Below are 20,611 nucleotides of genomic sequence, written 5' to 3'. Positions count from 1 at the left end.
ACAAGTTACATCTTAATTTTGGTCTAATCCTAGATATATTACCTAATAGGAAAAGCAATGGATCTTGATGAAATATAACCAGTTCTAAAAATACTGCTAAATCTATCCAAAAAGGTCTCAATTTTGGACATGATCAAGTCGAATGTTCAAACACCTTTGAGCATAAATCTATCAGGCAGTGGTTAGCACAGAATTGCCTGCATACTGAGAGACGAAGACAGAGTGGGGCGATTCCTGATCGTCTGACGGACTCAATGCCAGTGCTCACTAACACCCACCAGCATTTGGCCTGGCTGGTTTTGAGAGGAGTCCACCCAGTCATATCCTTCCTGTACAACCGGGACATCACCCACAATGCATGCTGTCCCCAAGATGACTGTGGAGGAGTGGAGACAGTTGCCCACCTCTCTGCAAAATGCAGATTCACTAAGTGTGTGTGGAGAATGATGGAAAGGTCCTTTGCATGGTTTATCCCCAACAGCAGTGCAACAGATTCCCGTGGACACACAGAGTCAGATAGCGAAAACTGCTGGAAGACCATCAAAAGATGCACTTTGATTTGCCTGATGTCAAGTGTGGGAATGCTGCACATTCCAGGCTGCAGGAGTATGTGCTGAGAGACGCACAGCCAACGTGAAGGTGCTGTGGGGAAGGACCACAGGCTGGAGTCCTTCCATTATGGGGTATTGAGGGGCTGAGTCAGTGGGGAAGCCCCTCAAACAACAGTATAGTAACAAGAAGGAGCAATAATGGTGGCAATTATATAAATAGAAATTAATGTAACAATGTACTGTGATGGAAATGTATGGTTACAAAACTAAGAGTGTGAAGAGATTTCAACTTTTTTTTTGTAAATAATTTATTTTGAATAAAGTCTATTTTTGATTTTTTTTTTAATTGGTTTGGACGCTGCAAGACCTCCAGCATTTTTGTGTTTTTATTCAAAATTCTCCATCTCATCATCTAATGCATTTTTGCTATTTTCAGAAATCACTCCTACGTAAAATTCTACACCTGCTGGTATGACATTAAAAATATTGGGTTCACTGACTGGCATGTATAATTTTTGTTTGAGCCGAGCCAGTCTGTGCAATTTCTGCTCTGTTCCATGAAGGCAAAAACATCCTGAACCCAGGGAAAAAAATCATTACGTTCATTTTAAAGAAAACTGATAAATTAATTCAACCAATGCAAAGAATTTGAAATCTGTATCAGAAGGAAAGAATGTATCGAACAGCTCAAAGTTGAATTCAAGGTGAGCTGGCTGATTTCCTATTAAAGCAGGCCAAAGGTCAGCAACATGTAGATTGATGAAAAGGAAAGGATTCCATTTTTTTGACCACAAACTTGACGTGAAAGTTAAGAAACATCACAAAGCATTTACTTTTCATTAAAAAGAGCACCATCAAAATGCAGCAGGATGCAATTCATTGGGAAACGTTGCCCGTCTTTTATTCCAGTGAAAGTGACCCAAAAAAGCCACATTCTTGAACATAGGACAAGATCCTCTTGAAGCACTAATGGAATTTATCATCTACTGCAGCAGTAAGCACAATGAAACAGCTGCAGTAAACCTAGCTTTTATTTCTCACACATTGGCTAGAACTCCATATCCCACATGGGAGTTCAAGCGCAAGAAGATCATGTGACATCTTCCAGCAAAAATAGTTGATAGTATTAGGCAAAAAAGTTAAAGCAGACATAACCATTCATCATTATGAAAGAAATACAGAAAGGCTATTCAAAAAGATCCTGATCTCATCCCACAAACTTGACTAACAAGAAAATCCCAAGCAACGTTTTTACAGCAATTATGATTGAGTCATACAGCTCAGAAACAGGCCCTTTGATCCAGACATCCTCATGAACACCAAGAACTCATCTACCTTAATCCCATTTACCAGGGTATGGTTGGGAGGCTCATTGGATACTTCCCAAACATTGTGAGTATCTGCCTCAGCCATCTTTCAGAGGCTCTGGGTTCAAGATGACAACCAATTTCTGGGTTACTCCATTGATCTCTAACCCTCTCATTCATCACATTATACCTACGCCCTCATATTCAACACTTGTGCCACGGGAAAAAGTTTCAGAAGAAATAGGAACAGGAGTAGGCCATCAAGAAGATCATAGCTGATCTGGCCATGGACTCAGCTCCATCTACTCCCTGTTCTTCATAACTCCTAATTTCATTATTATTCAAAACTCTATTGAACTGCGTCTTAAATACATTTCACCCCCAACCCCCCTCCCCATGGCTTCATAAGATACAGAACACTATTCAGCCCATCAGGTCAAACACTCATAGCACTCCCACTCTGCCATTAATTTTCTACATATCATATGAGAAATGATTTCTGAGAAAGGAGAAAAGATGCATGTTTTCCCAGGTCTCGGCTCAGACTGTGTATTAAAGATGGAAACAGGCCCTTCCGGCCCTTAAGCCCGTGCCACCCAAATTCCCCAATTAACCTACAATCCCCATACATTTTGGAGGGAGAAAGTAAACTGGAGCACCTGGCAGAAACCCACACAGATACAGGGAGAATGTACAAACTCCTTCGAATTTGGGTCGTTGGCAATGTAATAGCATCGTGTTAAAGGCTACACTAACCGTGCCACCCAAATATCTTTCCTATCTATGCCTCTCATAATTTGTATACTTCTGTCAAGGATTGCTTTATTGATACCAAGAATATTAGAAATGGTAAAAGATTAATGAAGTTCACAGGGATAATCCAGTTATCCCTGAAAGCTGGCAGTAAATAAGTACAATACTGTATTACTTTAAATATAATCTTGCAACCTATTCAATTTGAAGCTTGAAGATCGCAGTCAGTCTGAAAAAAGTTCCTTACTCCCTCCAGTCCTTTCCCAAGATCTATTCCAAATGGCAATGCCGAATTTTAAATTAAATAGAACACACAAAACCTCTATCATTCAATAAGATCACAGATGATCCAGTCAAGTACGAACACCATTTTCTTGTGCTCTCACCATTCCCATTGTCATAAAAATAACAGCCACATTGAATATCCTCAAAAGCTACCATTAATCTCTGGGATTGAGAATTCCAAAAAGTCACAGCCCACGTCTTAAATGGTCAGCGCTTATTTTTATCCTACTGAATGAATGGAGGCCAAAACTGTGCAAAAGAAAAGGGACATCTTTGGTCTGGGCCTGAAAGTCAACATGTCCGTTTTGTTCAGAGGTACTGACTGATCTCAGATCATTTATTTTTTTTATGTTTTTTCATTTTCTAATTTCCAGCATAGAATCAAAGCACATGAATCGGTTATTTAAATGGTTTTTTTAAATTTAGACATGTAGCACGGTAACAGGCCATTTCGGCCCATGAGTCCGTACCGCCCAATTTACGTTTTGAATGGTGGGAGGAAACCAGAGCCCCTGGGAGAAAAGCCATGCAGACACGGGGAGAATGTACAAACTCCTTACAGGCAGCACAGGATTCAAAACCTGGTCCAGTCCCGATCACTGGCTCTGTAAAGGTGTTGCTCTAACTGCTACGTCAAATGTGCTATTTTATCTGTGATTTGCAGAAGGCTCTTTCCAAATAAAACCTCCATCTTCCACCCTTTCAACAAAGTCATGCAAATACAGACTTTAAGTATTTTTGATAATTCCTTTAGCATGCAAGAGTGTGACTATTGTTCCAACAAGCAATGCAGAGAAGGTCTGGAAAAAAAAATGACAGTAGTGGACACTGTCCTGGTATTTTAAAATCCAAGAGTCATTTTGTCAACCTCATGATGACCCCATGTCTATGAAAATTAAAAGCAGTGCTATTTCTTTGCAATGCAATGATCCAAGTGTAGTTTCTGGGATCAAAAATAAAGCTAACCAAGAAGACGGAATATGCTGGAAGCTGGTGCAAACTACAATCTGCTGGAGAAACTCAGATAAGTTGAGCAACTTCAGCAGTGGGAGTAGGGAGGGAAATGTATTGTCAACACTGGATTAAATCATTTCATCAAGATTGCCCCTGTAAGGAGAAGGGGGGCTGGGTGTGGCAATTCAGAAGCCAGTTGAGGATTGGAGAACCAGCGAGGAGTGAAGAATGACGGATGGTGGGTGAAGGGTGGAGCTGGGAGGCAGGTAATCGACAGCCACCAGACAAAGAGAGAAAAGAGAGGGGTGCAGCTGAAACTCCCATGTTGAGTGGCACGATTAGCATTAGTAGTTAGCACAATGCTATCTATTACAGCGCCAGCAATCAGGACCTGGTTTCGAATCCCGCACTGTCTATAAGGAGTTTATACATTCTCCCTGTGTCCGCGAAGGTTTTCCTGGGGTCTCCGGTTTCTTCCCACCCTCCAGAACATGCCAGGGATTGTCGGCCAATTGGATGTTATTGACGGCACAGGCTTATGGGCCGAAAGGGCCTGTTACCGCGCTGTATGTCTTCTAATACTGACCATCTCCCCACTCCAAATCAGTCTTTATGACGGATTTCGACCCAAAACATCAACAAAACCTCCCCCTCCCCAAATGATGCTGCTCAACCTGCTGAGTTTCTCAAGCAGATTGAATTTTCACTAACCAAACTTTAACTGAATAACACCTCCATTCAAAACACTGGTTAGGAAGCAATTAGAATAATACATCCAGTTCTGGTCACCACACTTCAGCAAGGGGTAATAAATCCCTATGTGAAGATGCAGAGGTTTACTAAATACCATTGTATATACCATTGTATCACATTGTATCACATTGTATCACCATTGTATCACCATTGTATCACATTGTAAATACCATTGTATCACCATTGTATCACATTGTAAATACCATTGTATCACCATTGTATCACATTGTATCGCCATTGTATCACATTGTATCGCCATTGTATCGCCATTGTATCACATTGTATCACCATTGTATCACATTGTAAATACCATTGTATCACCATTCGCATGGCGGTGAGCACCACATTATTGCAGCACCAGTGACCCGGGTTCGAATCTGTTACTTTCGCAAGGAATTTGTATGTTCTTCCTATCCACACGTAGGATTCCTCCCTTGAACATTAATTAGGATACATGGGTTTATTTGGCCAGTGTGGGTGTGTGCAGGGAGGACCTGTTACACCACTAAAATTAACCCTGCACCATCTTTGGATAAGATTGCAATGTTTCGATGAAGAAATTAGATGCTGTCCCCATAAATAGATGGTTCACATAAAAAGGGGCAACATTTAAAATTTCATCAAAAAGAATCAAGGGGTTTGCAAATAACTTTTTTCATTTCATTTATGTTCTGGAATTCATTGCCAACGAGTGTGATCGATTGTGATTTTCAAAGGTGGATCAGTAATTAGTGGAAAATACTTTCCAGGGCTTTGGAAGAGTGCACGGGAATGAACTGATGAGATTACTCTCAAGTTGAGCTGAATGACATGTACATTTATGATCCTATGATTCCAATTTAGCAACTTTTGAACTGAGGTGGATTGGTTTCATACCATGATATTTTCAATTTTTAAAAAAATAACCAAATAATTGTGGTATATATAAAATATTGTGCCTTCCATACTGAACTGCAAAAACAATTTCTCTCTTAACATTAATAAATAAGACAAAGGAAATGATCAATAACTTCAAGAGTCCACATTCCCGTCTCCATTAATGGTGCGAAAAATGAGGAGATAGTTTCAATTTTGTAAGGGGGAATCAATGATGACCTGACCTGGGACAAGCACATTGAAAGTGCACCGATGCCTCTACTTTTTAAAAAAAAGACTAAGGAAGTTCCGCATGTTCCCCTTGTCCCTCATCAACTTCCACAGGGACACCAGCGAGAGCAGACTTGCTGGATCAGCTCGTTGAGTGGCGTCACGCGAACAACCTTACGCTCAATGTTAGCAAAACCAAGGAGATGATTGAGGACTTCAGGAGGAAGTGAGGAGAACACGATCCAGTCCTCGAGTGCTCATTCATGGAGAGGGTCAAGAACTTAAAATTCCTGGGTGTTAACATCTCCGAAGTTCTGTCCTGGAGCCTCCATGTCGATGCAATCATGAAGAAAGCTCTCCAGCGCCTATACTTTGTGCGGTGTCTGAGGAGACTCGGTATGTCACCGAAGACTCTTGAAAAGCATTCTGGCTGGAATGGAGATGCCAATGCTCAGGACAAGAAAAAACTCCAGATGGTGTCAACTTGGCCTTGAACATCATGGGCACCAGCCTTCACTCCATCGAGGACTCCTACAAGAGGTGGTGTCTTAACGCAGCCTCTATCCTCAAGGACTCCCACCTCCCAGGCCATGCCCTCTTTATTTTACTACCATCGGGAAAAAGGTATAGGAGCCTAAAGACGAGAACTCAGAAGCACTATCTTCAACATTGGAAAAAGCTACAAAAGATTGGTGAATGCAGCTTAGAACATCACACAAACTACCCTCCCCACCATGGACTCCATCTATATCTCATGCTGCCTTGGAAAGGCAGCCAACATACTAAAGGATCCAGCGTAGGCAGACCCTCTCTATCCTCCCTCCTCCCATTAGGGAAACAGCTTAAAAGTGTGACGGTATGAACCAACAAGTTTAAAGACAGTTTCTTTCTCGCAGCCACCAGGCTCCTAAATCTTATCATGCAGTCCTTGTTTGGAGCTAAATTGATCTTCCTTTCATTGCAACCTTAAACTCTGTAAATTGTGCTCTTTACATGGCTGTATGAACATTACAGATAACCTGCAGAAAAACCTGTCTCACTGGACTGGGTATTTAATAACAAATAAACTTAAAGCTTAAACTTGACCAAGTTTTTCTCATAGGAATCTAGCCAGAAAAATATTCTAACATGATGAACATGTTCCCCTTTGGGCTGCATGGAGTACTGTTATTTATGTTGATTAAGGTCAGAATGACCTTCAGTCATGTACCTTCAATCCTGCACAATGGTCATTACTGGCTCAAACTCAGTATCAGTTTTCCACAACAAACTAAACGTCCTATTAGCTCATTTTCAATGAAAGGTCTCCATTATTTTGCTGAGTTTTCACAGAAAACGGAGGGCAACTATACCACAAGGAAATCCAAACTCTTGCAAATGTACAATGCCTTTCAAGGTCTGGGAACATCTTAAGGAATTGCCTTCCCCCAAGACCTGGTTGTAAATCTTATTTATCAATTGCCAGCAAGCCTCATCACCACACCCTCCTCCACTAAGAACAAATAAGCATTCGAATGGCAAACACAGGCACCAAGTTTCAAAAACCAGGTTGTTTTCATTTGGTACAAAATACAACCCTTTGCATGCATAAACAATACTGACATGAATATCCTGTTAAGAACAGGATATGCAGTCACATTCCCTGACATGCATAGCTCATTGGAAATGTCACAGTCAAAGTTATCGTGAGGAACACTTTGGCAAATGGAAGATGTGAACAGTACAGCACTGCACTAAAGAGGCACCGCAGTAGCATCAAAGGGATTAAATCAGAAAATCCGAAGAATGCAAACCCAAAATATGGTGTTAGATTTAAATCTAATACAGATCAATGGATTAAAATGTCATCAATCACACACACCACACTCTGACCCAAAATCTTTGTTCAATAGTCGCCAGAATATTCCAACTCAATTGCAAACCACAGAATATGAACTTTCTTTGGCCAAGAAGGCTTTAAATTTTAATAAAAAAACACAGGGCGGCACAGTTGGTGTAGCGGTTAGTACAAAGCCTTTAAAGCGTCAGTGATCAGGACTGAAGCTGGGTTCAAATCCTACGCGGGCTGTAACAAGTTTGTACATTCTTCTTGTCTCGCATGGGTTTTCTCCGGGGGCTCTGGATTCCTCCCACCCTTCAGAAATATACCGGGGTGTAGGCTAATGGGGTGTAAATTGGGCAGCACTGACTCATAGGGTCGAATTGGCTTGTTACCGTGCAGTATGCCCAAATTAAAAATAAAATCTCCAGAATAAAGTAGCTAAATTAGACTGAATCTAGCTCAAATTTTTTAAAAAGAAAATATCAAGTATTAACAATTGATATTTCTTATTAACGATTTTCATATCGACAGAAAAACCATTAGGCACAATCAAGATGAGACATTCCATCTCAGATCATCCAACATGGCTTTCCCTCTACCACCATCAACTCAGCCCTTACTCATCGCACATCTGCCCCAGCCTCCTCTGCCCCTGGGTGCATGAAAAACTGGATTCTCCTTACCCTAACCTATGACCCCCACCAGCCTCTGCATCCAACACATTATCCTGCCCTCTCCTCTTCACCCTCCATAGGAGCCACTCCCTCTATGACTCCCTCATGTACACATCCTTTCCCACTAACTGCCCCCTTGGCACCTTCCCCTGTGTCCTTCCAAGTGAAAACACCTCACATCTTCACATGTGAATCTGCAGGAGTCATCCAGTGCTGCCGCTTTGGCCTTCTCTACATCGGAGAGATTGCTTCACTGAGCACCTTTGCTCTGTCCACATCAATGACACAGATCTTCCAGTGGGCAACCATTTCAATTCTGTGTCCCACTCCCGTGCTGACATGTCCGTCCACGGCCTCATAATGAAACCAGGGCCTTGCGTAAAGTGGAGGTGTAACACAATATTCTGTCTGGGCACTCTCCAACCACATGGCATTAACATTGTCTTCTCTGGTTTCTGTTAGACCACTCCCTGTTCTCCCTATCTTATCTATCTGTCTCCTGCAGCTCTCCACCCTCTTTCTTCTCCATTCACAAGAGAAACTTGGGTATTTTTCTTTAAATTGAGTAAAAGATTCAGATTTGGGAGGCATTCAGAGAAGTTGAGTCCACATTGAAGGGACTCAACCAGAAACATCGACTGCCCCTTTCTCTCCATATGCCATCTGACGGAGTGAGGTCTCTTGGCAGTTTGTTTCGATTTAGAGAAATATCCTGCCTGATTTGTTGACTACTCCCAGCATTCGTTCAAAATTCACAGCACTGAATGCTATATGAAAGGGAAAAATCTGTGCACCTTCTTCAATATCACTAAGAAAGAATACTTCCAGTAGCAGAATTGCTTCAAGTTAGATGTAATAATTGTTTTGGAATAAGTTAATACAATTATGGAATTAAATATAATTAAGGGGTAAGGTTACATTGTGGGGGTTTAGGTATTAGTTTAGATATACTTCACAAACAGACATCTCCATAACAGTTCAAAACACATCTAATTTTAAATGCAAGAGTTAAGCCTAAGCAGAGACTTCATGTCTGCCAGTGTTTTTACAGAAACCATGAAGAGTGCTCATGATGACTTCACAAATAGGTGTTATTGGGACTGATGTTGTAGAATTGAAATGGACATTGACTTTAAAGAACAGATGTCCAGGCTCACAAACTGTTAAATCTCTTGCTATTAAAATTGGTACCAGCTTGAAATTTGCAGTTCTAAGAGGGGTCATGTGGTTTTGCAAAGAGAGAGCAAGAGCATGAAAGGGAGAGAGAGATTGCTTCGCTGAAACAAGAACCTTCCTGAGCCGTAACAATTTAAATTAAAGCACCAGAGCCTGGTTAAGATCATAAATGTTAAATTCTGTGCACAGTATGAAAACTGCCTGATCCCAGTGAACTTGGAGAAGTGAAAAGTGAATGATTGGACAGCGATACAAAGAAATTTCCTGAATATACCTGTTTGCTTAGAATTAGAAGGGGGTTAAGTTAATAGCAATGTTAAATATTGATCTTATTATTATGTATGAAGAAAATTAAAAATATTTTTGTTTCAGTAACCATTGTCTTGGTGAATTTCTATTGTTGCTGGTTTTAGGATTCCTCTGGGCTCATAACATAATTGACAAAAGAATCAGTTAGAAAATAATATTACAAACTATGATATGCAAATACAACACCTGAAATAAGGTGGAAGGGGATTCAATAACTTCCCAAGATAAATAAATAAACAGAAAACATTGTTAGGCTTTTTTTTTTGGGGGGGGGGAGAGCAGACAAGCAAATTGCATTACCAGCTAAATAAAATTGGGATGAAAACTGGCATCAGTAATGGAGATCATCTTTCAGGAAAGTTTCAGAATAACTAACTGGATCATTACCAAAAATAAATCCCACCAAATGCTAAGATAAACTTGCAGCAATGATATGGACTTCTTTCCAAATTGGCTTGGTGTGCCACTCAAACTGCCAAAACACAAAACTAGACATTAAAACCCAGATAACATGTTAATATGCACTTGTATTTGTGCAATAGCACAGCAACAGGCTCTTCTGCCCATGTTTATAGTAGACATGACACCAAATTAATCTCTTCTGCCTCCACAAGATTCATATCCATTCCCTGTCTAGTTATTTGTCCAACAGTCTCTTTTCCACCGGTTTTATGAGCACGCTGGCATCAGCCAAGTTGGGATCGAGGTGGTTAAACTCTGGCATGAAATGGCATCATTTATGCCGGCATGCTGACCATTCTTTTTTCCACTGGCCCCTGTCCCAGTTAATTCCTGTGGAAAAAAGGCTATTGAATCTGCTACCACCATCCCTGGCAGCCCATTCCAGGCACTTGCTTCTCTGCAAAAATGAACTTGCTTTTACACTTGCCCCCGACATGCATGCCCTGTATCAAAAATCTCTGCAGATCTAATTATCACAAAGCAGTAATGAGCTTCCCCCACCACCATCTGGAAAGATGCACCTCCAGGTTGTTTAAAGCCAACTGCAGAAGAATCACATTCTCTCGTGATTACATTACTCTGCCAGACTGACTGTTAAACATCAGCAACAGGCCTGCTCTGCTCAAGTTACTGAGGTGGCCGGACAGTCCAGCTTCGGAGCCCTCTGTCCTCCGTTTGGCGCCGCCTCAAGCCAGATGTTAATTTCTCCTCCATTTTTGGGGTATACATCCCCAAATGGAAGACAAATTAAGGGGCAAAAAGGGCACTTTTAATTTTGGCATGCATGGCGAGTTTCTTCTCTTGTGCATGGACGAAGGGGGGGGGGGGGGTGGAAGTGTGACAGCAGTGCATGAGGAGGCGACTGGCGCAGGCGCAATGAGGGAGAAGAGTGATGGCGGTGCATGAAAGATCATGGCAGGTAAGCCCCTCCCCCACCCCTCGCTGAAAGAGTTTCTGTCCTCTGTTTTATTAAGTTGGAAATGGCCACCTTATTCCAGGTGGTATTCCACTTGCTTGACAATAGGAATAAAAATATTCTAATAATTTCTGATCAGCTCAAGTTCAAATGCAGATTTAATGGGGACAGAGCAAAGGGAATGTAATTTTATGATTGTAAAGATGAAGATACATGAAATGCTGGAGGAGCATCCATGGAAGGCAATAGATAATCGGTATTTTAGGCCAAAACCCTTTCTTCAGGGAATATTCCAATCAACATCTGTATTGTGGAATTGCTACCTCAGAGTTCTGGTGGTGTCAGTGTGATTACACATTCTTCCCACAACATATCCACCATATCCCAAAGATATGTACGACAGAGACATGCATGGATGGAAACCTGTCCTTCAGCCCAACTCATTCATGCTGACCAAATTGCTAGTTCCATTTGGTCCTCATCTCTCTAAACTTTTCTCACCCATGTACCTGCCTCTGCCATTTCCTCTGGCAGCTTGTTCTACACACCGACTATCCTTCATGTGAAAAGGATGCCCCAAAGAGCAGCTTTTGAAATCTTTTCCCTCTCACCTCAAACCTGTACACTCTAGTTTTAGACTTCCCTACCCTGGAGAAAAGACGGTGTTGGTGGGTTAATTGTGATGAGAATATAAAGTAAATAAAAATCAGATCAGTGTAAATCAGCCATTCACTTTATTGATTTTCTTCTGTTCTCTGTATTGCACAGTTCAATTACATTCGTTATCTGTTAATTTTTTGTTTACATTTTTACACTGTGTACAGTTTATTTTTGCACATCCAATTAGTGGTAATTCTGCTGCTTCCGCAGGAAAAATAATCTTGTGTATTTATTCTGACAATAAATCTGAAATATCCATTTCAATTTCCACCCATTACCCATGTGTCCCCCAACTCCATCCTTTCCCCATCTCTCCATCAATCTTCATTCCCTCTTGAACCACCTATCACCTTCCTACCCCAGTTTCATCCTCCCCCTTTTCTTTCGAATGGACATCTCCTTCCACACTTTCAGACACTTTCAATAATATTTTTTATTTGCTCCAGATTCACTTTGTTTTTATTTTCTAAATTTAACTGTTTTCACTGCAGAGAAAAGTTGAGCATGCTAAAATATTTCTCTTTGGAGCAACAGATGAAGAGAGGCGACTGAACAGAGGTGCATAATTATGAGAGGCAGAGACAGAGCAGTCCACCACTGGCTTTGTCCCAGGACGGTAACAACCAATGTCAGAAGACATCTGTGTAAGGTGAGTGGAGGAAAATTTGGGCGAGATTTAATTTGGGCGAGATGTCAGAGGTCACTTTTTTTTTAAAAAACAGAGCGGTGGGAACCTGAAACATATTACCGGAGGTGACAGTGGAGGCTGAAACAATTAGGACATTTAAGACTCAGGAAGGCACATGGATGCAAGAAAAATAGAGGGTTATGGAGTACGAGTAAGGGAAGGGTAAGACTGGCCTTGGAGTAGGTTTATATAGGTTTGTACAATTTCATGGGCTAAGACCCCATACTGTTCGATGTTCATGGACTATACAAGATAATGGTCTGGAGGACTGTGTGCAGTTCTGGTCGCCTTACTTGAGGAAGGATGCACAGGCTTTGGAGGCGATGCAAAGGAGATTCACCAGGTTGATTCCAGAGATGAACGAGTTGGCCTATGAACAGAGACCGAGTCGTCTGGGATTGCAATCACTGGAATTTAGAAGAATGAGAGGGGATCTTTAAGAATTGTATAAAATTATGAAAGGCATAGATTGAAGTCGGAAAGTTGCTTCCATTGGTAAGGGTGACCAGAACTAGGGGACATAGCCTTAAAATTCCACATTACAGTACAGAAACTGGTCTCTTTGGCCCTCCTAGTTCATGCTGAACCACTTTATTTTGCCTAGTCCCACTGCCCTTCATCTCTCCCATCCATGTACCTATCCAAATTCTTCTTAAATGTTAAAATTGAGCTGCATTCACAACTTCAGCTAGAAGCTTGTTCCACACTCCCACCACTCTCTGTGTGAAGAAGCACCACCCAAGACCTTTCATTTCCCCTTTCACTCTTAACCCATGTCCTCTGGTTTGTATCTCAATCACCCTCAGTGGAAAAAGCCTATTTACATTTACTCTGACTGTCCTCCTTATAATTTTAAATAATTTCTATCAAATCTCCCCTCATTTTTCTACGCTTAACCTTTCTCTGGAACTCAGTTGCTGAAATCCGGGTAAATCTTCTCTGCCCTCTTTCTATCTTAATGATATCTTTCCTGTAGTTACGTGACCAAACCTGCACACAATACTCCAAATTTGGCTTCACCAATGCAATTTTACACAACATCCCAACACCTGTACTCAATGCTTTGATTTATGAAGGCCAATATGTCAACCCTACCCACTTGTGTCACCACTTTCAGGGAATTATGTATCTATTCCCAGATCCCTCTGTTCTACCACACTCCTGTGTCCTACCATTTACGGCGCATGTCCTTTCTTGGTTTGTCCTTCCAAAACCCAACTCCTCACTCTTGTCTGCATTAAATTCCAACTGCCATTTTTCCAGCTGGTCCAGATCCCTCTGCAAGCTTTGAAGACCTTCGCTGTCCACAACACCTCCAATTTTAGTGTCATCTGCAAACTTGCTGATCCAACTTACCACATTATCATCGAGATCAATGATATAGATGACAAACAATAGTCCCAGCACCAATCCCTAGGCTCCCCACTAGTCATAGGCCTCCAGTCTGAGAAGCAATCATCCACCACTGCTCTCTGGCTTCTCCCATCCAGCCATGGTCAAATCCAGTTCACTACTTCACCATGAATACCTAGCAACTGAATCTTCCTGACTAACCTCCCACGTGGGACCTTGTCAAAGGCCTAACTAAAATCAATAAGATCTACAGCTTTTCCGTTGCCTACTTTCCTGGTAATCTCCTCGAAAAACTATCTATTCAGGATAGTAGATTGAGGACAGAGATGAGGATGAACCGCTTTTCCCAGAGGGTGGTGAATCTATGGAATGCGACCTCAGTAAATATACTTGAGACACGGTTGGATAGATTTCTACATAGTAAATGAAATAAGGGAGAATGGGAAAAAGGCAAGGAGGTGGAGATGAGTTCATCATCAGGTCAGACATGATCACATTAAATGGCGGAGCCAGATGCTCTACTCCTGCTCCCATTTTCTCCAGTTTTTAATGCTGAATCCAAACTAGATTAAACCCCCAAATTTTTCAAACCAGCTACACAAACTGGGTGTCTTACTGAGACATTCTTGGGAAAGAACTCAGAAATATTTCATGTATTTCTCATTTGGGTAAAGAGATCACCATGGTTTAGTGTCTAATTTTTCTTCGACCTTCTTTTCTTTGCCATTATTGAAATGGAATTTTGCAACTCACAAGGTTGTCAGAGCCAAATTCAAACTTGATAAGCTGCATACTTTTCCATGAAATGCCAACGGATGTGATATCCTGGTTGCCTGTTTGATTAACATGTTGTAACATCTGACATTTTTTCCGCTGATCCAATACCATTTTGTGATGAAATGGCACAAAGTTTTCAAATTGCCACCTTATCAGCCATTGATGAGATTACGAATGATGTCAAAAAAGGAGTTTCCTGGGATTTGCAAATTTAAAAGATAGGAACGGACTTCTATTCAAAATTCAGCTAATTTTGAGCAACAGTATCAAAAGTTTCTAGAAACTTGCAAATTCTTCCAGTAATGATATTTAAAAAAATAACGTGGAAAACAAATTGGCAACATAATGCCAAGTGTGGGAAGGGAATGCTAGAGAAGGATAAACAGTGATTTCATTTTAAAGACCTTGTAAATTGCTTCCTTGCATTGATGATGAGAGTTATTTCCTTATATTAGTGTTGATGTACCAAAATTCTTCCTTCTTGCAGCTAAACTGTAGATACATCAACTACAATAGTATAAATACAAGTGTAGTTATCAGAACTGAACATTAGAGCTCAGTACAGGCCCTTTGGCCCATGTTGTTGTGCTAACACACAGCTGCAGGCTATTTATTGGTGACTCAAGGAGAGGAACCCATGCAGGATGCGGATTGCTGGCAACTATGGTCAAAGGTCTCACACCAGGCTGCGGACTGCTGGACATTGGCTTGAGACTGGCTGGAGGGGTTCCAGATATTGGAACCAGGATGCGAGAGGGTGCCGAGGGCGCTGAAGACTTCCTGATCATGTTGGAGGATTGGATCTGGAGCTCAGGTTGCCGATGGTTTGGATTGATGGTTGCAGATGCTGCGGGAGCGCTGGAGACGAATCCATGGTCAGTCAGTGTCTCTGGGGAGACTTTCTTTTGCTTTTCTTACTCTGACAGTAAAGGGCGCCAGGATATTTCTGCTGATGGCAAATCTTCGTCTGCTTACGGCAAACTAAAGTTAATTTCATGTAATACTACACCAGTTTTATTACTTAACAATAAAGGTATATTGACCTTTATCAACAGGCAGCAGGCTGTTGGTGACTTGAGGTGAGAAACCCACGCAGGCTGCAGAAAACTTATGGAAAATTCCAGTGTTAGTTCACCCATCAATTCCTTAAACTACACATCAGGATGCAGACAAGTGGTTCTGGGCCTCAGCCCAGAAGGTATTATGTCCTTTGTTTTCTTTTTGTCACCCTAAAAAAAGATAGTGCCAAAGAGTAAAAACACCTCCCACTCTATGAAGCAGAGTGATCTTCCTTTATGTTTTTAGACTGCAATGTTGGGAAAATCGTGGGAAAAATTAACATAATTACTGCCCATGCAATCACACTGGGCGCCTTTTTAGATTGCAAATTCCTGAGTGGTTGGATGTGCAGTGGAGTGAATGACTGTCAATAAATTTTTAAGGTAAGATTTACACTGCAGGCTTCCTCCAAAATGTTGTAGGGGTCCTACAGGATAAAGTGCACTGCAAGAATTGGAAATTCCTGCCCATTCCTTTTGCGACTGCCTGTGTAGTGGCAAAGTTCCTTGATTGTGCTGTTACATGCCTGCAGTCTAAAAAGCATACTTGACAGTTCCTAATCCCTTGGGTTTTCAAAACTATTTTCAACTTGAAATGGACTTCCAAGACATGTGGTCCTGGCAGTGAAGAATGAGGTTAGAACCCCAAGAGCTGAAGGCAGATAGTAGTTTCATAAGAATTTTCTGAAGGGAATTATTAAACAAAAATATGATGAAATAGAAAAGACAAAAATAAAATTAAACATTTTAGACAATTGTTTCAAGCAGAAAAAAAAACCCCAAAAAGAGCAGATGCTGGAGGGACTCAGTAGGTTGGGCAGCATCCACAGGCAGACACGTTCTGTCAATAGTAAATATCGAAAATCTGTAGACACCGTGGTTGAAATAAAAACACAAAATACTGGAGAAACTCAGCTAGATCCCCCTTCATCCTCACCTACCACCCCACCAACCTCCGCATCCAACATGGTATCTGCTAGAATTTCCGGTACTTACTATAGGATCCTACCACCAGACACATTTTTCCTTCTCCTACCCTCTGCCTTCCATAGGGACCACTCCCTCCATGATTCCCTTGTGCACTCATCCTTCCCCACCTACCTATCATACCCCCACCGGCACGTTCCCCTGTGGTCATAGGAGGTGCCACACTGGCGCCCACACCTCCTCCCTTACCACACCTCAGGGCCCCAAACAGGCCATTTAAGTGAAGCACTTGTATATCCACAGGACTGATTTACTGCATTCAGGACTCCTTTTGTGACCTTCACTACATCGGAGAGACTGGGCACAGCCTGGGAGATGGCTTCGCTGAGCACCTTCACTTCATCTGCACCAATGACAGGGACCTCCCAATAGCCAACCATTTCAATTCTGAGTCACACTCCCACACTCACATGTATAGATAATTCAGTAAAAACCCCTGGTATCTGGCACCTATGCGGATTGGTAGATGCTGGATGAGAGTATTTACCAGTTGCTAACGGAAAGGCGTGCCAATTTTAAACTTGCCTATTTTAAAAAAAAATCTATTTAGTCTCCACAATTTTTCTTGCCAGTTGCTTGAGGCTACCATTTGCTTGAATTCTGGATAACATGAGTTTACAGTATCACTCCTTTTTCCTCAACAGCAAGACAATATTTCACCACAATAAACCAAATTTCAAATGTGCTTTTAACTGTGATAAATTTGGCAACAAGTTGATGACACCAAGATAGGAGGCGTATGGACAGCAAGGAGGAATTTCAAACCTTGCAGAGACATCTGGACCACCTAGGAGAATGGGCCAAAAATGAAATTTAATGCAGACCAATATGAAGTGATGCATTTTGGAAGGGAAAACCAAAGTAGGACATACATAGTAAATGATAGAGCACTGAGGAAGGAGCAAAGAGATCTGGAAATACAAATACATCATTCCCTGAAGGTGACGTCGCAGGTGGACAGGGATGTAAAGAAAGCTTTCGCCGTTTTAGCATTTATAAATCAAAGTTTTGAGAATAGGAGTTGGGATGTTATGTTGGAAGATTTTTAAGACATTGGCGAGGCCAAATTTGGAGTATTGTATGGAGTTCTGGTCGCCAAACTACAGAAGTATATCAATAAGATTGAAAGAGTGCAGGGAAGATATACTAGAATGTTGCTGGGTCTTCAGGAATTGAGTTACAAGATTAAACAAGTTAGGACTTTACTTCTTGGAGCAAAGAAGAATGAGAGGAGATTTGATTGAGGTTTACAAAATTATGAGAGGTGTAGACAGAGTAGATGCGAGTAGGCTTTTTCCACTTGGAATGGGGAAGATAAAGACGAGGGATTATAATTGTAAGCTGAAAGGGGAAGGGTTTAGGGGGAAAATTAGGGGAAAGTTCTTCATTCAGAGGGTGATGAGAGTGTGGAATGGGGATGTCATCTGATGTGGTGAACACAGGCTGGATAGATTGGATAGATACATGGATGGGAGAGGTCTGGAGGGTTATGGAGTGGGAGCAGGTCAGTGGACTAGTGAAATAATAGTTGGTACAGACTAGAAGGGCCAAATGGCCTATTTTCTGTTCTGTCACATTCTATGGATCTATGCTGTTTTTTTTTAAATTTAGTACCTTGAATGCAGAACAATTTGTTGCCGAACATGGTCTGCATCTACAACAGTACATCTGTATTCAGCACTGTTAAACTTCATATGGATAAATAAACCCAAGAGAGGATAAGTAGGGAATGCCCAAACGCTTGGTCAAATAAAGGGCTTCATTAAGATTCTCAGAAGGCAGAGGGAAACATAGAAGTAGTTTGGCACATGTCCTGGGAAGCCACGTCAACAGTACAATTGGAACAGGATGCCCAAAGGCATTGAAAGGGAGGGACTGTTTTTGAGGATGGAGGGCAGAAGCAGGCAACAAGAAAGTGCTGTAGGAAGATTCTAAAACAAGTGCAATAAAAAGCAATAGGTGAGGAGGGGGAGTAAATAACCTGCATTGATGACAAGAGTTGTTTACAAATAGTAAACGATGCAGAATGGAAAGTGTAAGAGAATAGAAGGCCAGCCTGAAAGACGAGAGGATATTTTCCAAGGCTGTTTGCATGAGTAATTGAAAATGCAGCAGGATTTCCACAGAATCAGCTGTTTTATATGCATTCAAATGTTGTTTATCGAGAGTAGCCTTTCTCATCGGAGGCCACAGTACATTTAAGGGGAAGTGTGGGTGGGGGCTGTGGACTGAAATCATAAAAAAAATTTTGTAGTTGGTAGAACACTAACCCTAATTAAATGACTACTTCACAGGGAAGGGCCCCCTAAACTTGGAGCTGAGTCCAAAGAGTGCAATGGCCAAACAATGGTTGAGCATGGCTGATCTGGAGTGTAGAATATCACAATATATTACAGGCTCTTCAGCTCATGATATTGGGCCAACCATGGTACACCACAGCAATCTAATTCTTCCCGACCTCACAGGCATAACTCTCTATTTTTCTTACATTCATGTGCCCATCTAAGAGTCTTTATATGTCCCTATTGTACCAGGCTCCACCACCACTTCCAGCAAAGCTTTCCAGGTACCTACCATTCTCTGAATAAAATACTTACCTCTGTTATCTCCCCTAAACCTTCCTCCACTCATCTTAAACAGGTATCCTCTGGTATTTGCTATTATCGCCCTGGGAAAAAGGTGCTGGCTGTCGCTTTGTCTATGGTGCTCATAATCTTACCTCTATTAAGTCACCTCTCATTGTTCTTTGCTCCAAAGGTAAAAGCCCAAGCTCCTTCGTATGTGGCTGCATCATCTGGCTGCTTGTGGAACCAAAATATGAAGGCACCAAGTGTCGCTATGATGTTGTACCTGTCCCAGGTGTTGCAAAAGATGGGCCTGGCCCGTTGACACTCAATGTCCCTGCCAGCTGGACATTGCCATGCACCTATCCTTCGTGGAAGTTTTTCCAAACACCTTTGACCACAAGCTCATCGGGCAGTGGTCAGCATGGAATGTTCTGATATTACCAAAACTAAGGAGCTGATTGTTGACTTCAGGAAAGGAAAATCAGAGGTATACAACCAAGTAATCTTTGGGAGATCAGAGGTGGAGAGAATGAGCAAATTTAAGTTCTTGGGAGTCACTATCTCAGAGGATCTTTTCTGGACCAACACACTAATGGCATCATAAAGAAAGCACGTCAGTGTCTCTACTTCCTTACAAGCTTGTGGAGGTTTGGTATGAGGCCAGAAACCTTGCAAATTTCTACAGAGGCGAGGTGGAACGTGCGCTGACCGGCTACATCATGGTCTGGTATGGGGACACCAATACCCCTGTGCGTAAAGCCCTCCAAAAGGTAGTGGACACAGCCCAGGACATCACAGGCAAAATCCTCCTCATTATCGAGAACATCTACAAGGGAACACTACCATCAGAGAGAAGCAAACATCATCGAGGATCCACAACACCCAACACATGATGGTCTGTTCTCGCTGCTACCTCAAGAAAGAGGTACAAGTACCACAAGACTCGCCCCACCAGGTTCAGGAAGTTGCTCCCCCTCCACCATCAGACTCCTCAACAACAAACTCAATCAGGGACTCTTAGTTGTGCACTTTAGTGATTTTTTTTATTCTCTCTGTATTGCACAGTTTGTTTACATTTGTTATCTCTTTACAGTTCTTTATTTGTTTACATGTATACACATGTAGAGTTTTTTGCATGACCAACAACTGATAATTCTGCTTCCCCCACAGGACAAGGAATTTCAGGGTTGTATGTGACATCATGTATGTACTCCAACTATAAATCTGAAATCGGAGTCATGGGCTCTTTCGGCCCACAAGCCTGCCAATCCAATTAAACCCAAATGACCAATGTCCCCTGTGCGTTTTGAACCGAGGAAGGAATCCGGAGGAAACCAATGCGGACAGGGAGAACATACAAACTCCTTAGAGACAGCGTGGGATTTGAATCCCAGTCCCAGTCGCTCCAACAGGTGATACTATCCCTAATTAGCAATGCCATTTCAACCCCCACCCCCCTGTCTTTTACCTCTC

At 41.8% G+C, this 20,611-nt stretch overlaps 1 protein-coding gene across 6 annotated transcripts in view; it reads right to left on the bottom strand.

Moving 5' to 3' along the window:
* Positions 1-20,611, bottom strand: part of nktr (natural killer cell triggering receptor) — a 210,864-nt gene that overhangs the window by 154,076 nt on the left and 36,177 nt on the right. Inside the window, exon 1 of one of the 6 annotated variants that reach the window (XM_069912895.1) lies at positions 12,690-12,772. The exons of the other annotated variants lie outside the window; for them this stretch is intronic. The gene's annotated coding sequence lies outside the window, so the exon portion shown is untranslated. Of the gene's footprint in view, positions 1-12,689; positions 12,773-20,611 lie in introns of those variants that run through there. 6 annotated transcript variants of the gene reach the window in all.

The sequence above is a fragment of the Narcine bancroftii genome, unplaced genomic scaffold, assembly GCF_036971445.1.
Source record: "Narcine bancroftii isolate sNarBan1 unplaced genomic scaffold, sNarBan1.hap1 Scaffold_258, whole genome shotgun sequence".
NCBI lineage: Eukaryota > Metazoa > Chordata > Chondrichthyes > Torpediniformes > Narcinidae > Narcine > Narcine bancroftii.
This window is presented reverse-complemented; position numbering and strand designations above follow the sequence as displayed.